Below are 4,937 nucleotides of genomic sequence, written 5' to 3'. Positions count from 1 at the left end.
AAAATCAGCGAATTGTAAAAATGTTGATCTCGATTAATGTTTTTGAAACCAAACAGGGCCGGCAGTCAATACAATAAAAATCTGCTAAATATCCATTATTATCCTTATCATCGATTATTATTACCCTTCCGAAGAATTTTATGCAAATTACGTTTCGATTTCCTCGTCGGTCATAATTAAGACGCCTCGCCGGTAATTGCAGGTTGCAAAAGACATCCCAGGATAGTTATTATCGAAGTAATAAATATTAGAGAGATCGATAAACGTTTCTTTAGTTCTTAACCGACTGTTAAGTTGTCAATTTGCAATAATAAAATGGGTTCCGTACACGAAACAGATGGCGAGATTAAAGACACATAAATATGAAAAAGGAGTACCACAAGGCGTTACCTTGAGTTACCATTATTTTGTTGTTAAAATAATTTATTCAAGTTGAATATATAAGGTTTTATGTATTTTGTTCATAAATATTATTATTATAATAAAGGTTACAATTATAAACTCTGGGTACTCCGCCTCACCCTTTCCTTTAGGGATGAGATTTAGGAGGTGTGGATGAAGTGGGGTTTGAGGTATCCAAACGTGTTCTTTGATGTTCCGGAGTTAATTTGGACTGGAGTCGATAATATCAACCCTCCAGAAAGAAATTCCGAGGTTCAAGGGTCGGGGATCAAGTCACGGTTCCGTATCAACATTGATAATTGACATTGAGAACAAACTTACATTTATTGTAGTTAAGATTTCGTATCGATAGAGGGTGCAGCTATAATTTTATAAATAATAATTTCATAATTGATTAGTTTGGGCTGGACAGAAACATTTGAACTGATTGTGAGTGAAAGGTGAAAAGCCCTAGAAAAAAATCGGGGTATTTTAGGTTTTATTTTGAAACTATCAAATATTTTATACCATTTTACAACCCTGATTTAAGGCATTTATTTTAAAGGACTGTCTTTCAATAACAACCGATTTTAGCACTCAAATTCATAGTTCAATAAAAAGTCTTAATTCTTGAAATTTTGAGATATAATTGTGCCAATTTTTTTGACTGTGGTCCTAGACAAGTTATTTACGATTTCGTATGCAAAGTTAAACAAACAAAATTGATTAAAATTAACACAAAAAACGGAAAAATGCTCACAATTTGACCAAAGCTCCAGATTATACTTAAACTCAGAACTTTTCTATGGCATAGGATAATGTTTTTCACGATAGTTACAATAACGTTGAATTCTGGAATACCCTATATATATGTATGGATATAAAACAAATGATTATTCTACACATTTGTAATAACTAAGAGATTAATAAAAAAATTTATTTATGAGGAAATTTTGATGATCATGATATATTTACCATTGTATATATATATATATATATATATATATATATATATATATTATATATATATACATATATATATATATATATGTGTGTGTGTAAAAAAAAAAATATTGATAAAAATCGATCAATCAATATCTCATTAAAATATCAAACGTCAGAGTATCATAATACAATATCCAATATTATATATGTGTATATATATATATATATATATTCATGTCTATTATATAAATATATCATAACATTCTTTGTATGATCAACAAAAGATTCATTACAATCTTATTAAGAAGATGAAAGAGCACTAAATTATAATAAAAAAAATTAAATAAAAATACTATATTGGTTATATATCTGCTTAATAAAAATTACTACCACGATTCGAAGTTGAATCTTTAATAAACTTAAAAAATAAATATAAATATAAGAATTGTTCAAGTTAATGTTAAATTAATTATCATTAGTAAAATAATAAAATACACACATACTTTTTCCAAATTTAGTCCCATCCGATTCAGAATGGCTTGAAACGTCGAGAAAACATAAAATTACCGAATCGGATTTTTTTCATGAAAACATAAACTTCTCCTTTGCGAAGTTAATAAATACGTAATAAATAAACAAATTACTTTATAAATATATTTATAATGAAAACATAAAATAATTAATCGACTGTATAAATGACCATAGAAATGTATATGAAAATATTTGGCATTGTTAAGAAAAAAAATGTAGCTGTAGAATTATATATTACAAGACCCCTCCCTGCGAAGTAAATATTTATATCCAGTAAGTATTTTAAACTCACTTAAATTCACCAGAAATATTTATATTTTTCTATTATTGATTTTGAGTCGTTTTTAACCCCAAATTTGAAAAAAGTGAACTTTTTACCTGAATATCTGAAGCTGAATTGTTATTTATTAAGTTTATACTACTTGCCTTAAGGTAAAATGCGTGTTACAACTAATTAATAATTACATTTTCAATATAAATGTGTTTTTAATTTAGTCATCTTTGGGCCCATTGGGGCTCCGACGACGATGACACAGCCAACCTGCACTTGTCCAAGATTTTAGGTCTCATATTATTTTCGAACCGCGCGTTTAGCCCACGGATATAATATATGGAAAATATATATATATATATATATATATATATATATATATAATAAATCATCCGGCCACTTAATAAAGATCTCGTATTGATCCGGTGAAAAGATCTTTTGTTTAGATCCGAGTGTTGTACTTTGTATTATTCTCTCTTGTTGTCTCGGACAATGATGAGTCGGGAATAAAAGTTTCAAATTCAAATTCAAGGCTCCATTTCATATATACATAAATAAAAAATAAGATATATGGTCAAGATTATTCAGAGGCTAATGACCATTTTAATTGGAAATAAATAGAAACACTAAGGGTTCTACAAAATTCCTTTATTTTCTCGATTTTTTTTACGATTGCGCAAAATTTCATGCAAAGCTTGAAACCAAAAATGAGACTCTGAAAAAAATCCCTGGTTCAGAAAATATAACATTTTTGTGCTCATTGTCACTAATTCGAATTAAAAAACAAACAATTTTTATTAAATATTTTTCATTAAATTTTTAAAATCATATTTTAAATCATAAATTAAAATTTTATTTACACATATTGTTTAAACAATTAACAGATTATGAATTATGTAATTAGTTTAGTATTAGTGATTTTAGATTTTTAGTAGATTTTCCCCTGAATGACGATCGATGTGCAGATTTTTAAAAATGTAAAAAATACATATATGTATAGTGCACATTTTTCCGCAAAGGAGTATAGGTGTTATTTTAAGTTATGAATTTAAGGGAAGTTTAAACAATTGGCTTTAAGGCCAAAGCTAATTATGTATACCCACAGTTGATAAAAATATCAAAACGTGATTTAGAAAATAAACTTCTATGTTATTATATTTATTAAGGTTGTTTTTATACCTGATAAGATTTCTAAAATATTTTTCATTTCAGAACTCGATTTAGAAAAAAAAACTTCTATGTTATTATATTAATTATAATGGTTTTTATATCTTGTAAGATTTTTGAAATATTTTTCGTTTGCAAATTCGATTTCGAAATCGAATTTGCATAAATAGGAGTCTGTGCCTCCGAAATCACTTGTGCTTGAAGAAATTCGGCAATATTTGTTTCTGCAACCCTCTACGACTGTTCATCCCCTGGTCGGAGAATACACTCACACAATTTCTATGTATATATATATATATATATATATTATATATATGTGTGTGTGTGTGTGTGTGTGTATACAAAGTTATATAGATTTGTATTTGCCGAGGAATAACGCGTTAAACTGCCGAAATCATAATACAATTACGACACCCCTATATTTCATTCAAAGCAAAATCGATTTGTTACACGGAACTATAAAATAATATATATAGAACAACCTACATACACATTATACATATATATATATATATATATATTTATATATATATCATAAATTCGATTTTAATATAAAATATGAAAATTGATCTTTTCTGATCGTAAAGCATTATATTGAAAAATGTATGACTGTTTTAAGTTTATTGAATATAACATTTAAGCTAACGTCCTAGGAATTATTTAGTCAAAAATCAAGTATGATATCCTAATAGGCATAAAACAGCACAAATACTCTTTTGCAGAAAAATGTGCACCAAGAAGTATGTATTTTTAAATTTTTTTAGAATCTACTCCTAACTACTCCTATCTACAATCCATCGAGAACGTCATTCGGGGGAAAAAACTATCAAAAAGGGAAAATCATTAATACTAAACTAATTACATAATCTATAATTTGTGTTCGAGCCTCACAAATTTTATTTATCCATCTCCCTCTACCTATATACTGAACTCCCTCTAATCTGTAATAAAATAATTTCCTACCCTACTCTAGGTACTAAGATAGTTTTTAAGAAATTCATCTCATTCTGTACGCATAACTTGAATCGTGAACATCAAATAAATATATACTATTAATAACTGAACCAACTCATTTAACTTACTTAATTTTAAAGGTCTGATATAGCCATTCTAATAATAAATTATATCTGGTCCTTCGGGGTAGTTAAGTGTCCGTGTGTAGTGATTTTCAATTGACTTTTTTAATAAACATTGGGCCAGGCGCTTACAATTTGTAACTGATAATTTAAAAATTGGGCGGTTTATATTCATATGCATGTACAATAAAATAAATAAATGAAAATATTTATATGTATAGAAAGTAGTAGTATAGATCATGTATAGATACCCACCACAAATTATGTAACTTTATGATCAACTTGTAGTCATTTTCCATTAAATTTCTTGATGTAGACAAAATTTTAATTGGTGCCAAGTCTGGTATTCTCACCACACAACACACACACAATTATATATATAATATATATATATATATATAATATACATTTCACTTGTCCTTTTCATTTTATACAATGGATTCCTCATCGAGTACATATTATTCTATTCGCATACTGTCAAGTGCCCTTCGAGGACATCATCCGGCAAGTGTTGTTGTTTCAAGGATATTCGACGTCATCAGGACTAAATACGGAAAATCGAAAGG

This window comes from Ctenocephalides felis, unplaced genomic scaffold (assembly GCF_003426905.1).
Source record: "Ctenocephalides felis isolate EL2017-DRISC unplaced genomic scaffold, ASM342690v1 CF-g0.4_SCAFFOLD_01604, whole genome shotgun sequence".
NCBI lineage: Eukaryota > Metazoa > Arthropoda > Insecta > Siphonaptera > Pulicidae > Ctenocephalides > Ctenocephalides felis.
The sequence above is the reverse complement of the archived record's forward strand: the minus strand, read 5'-3'. Positions refer to the sequence as shown.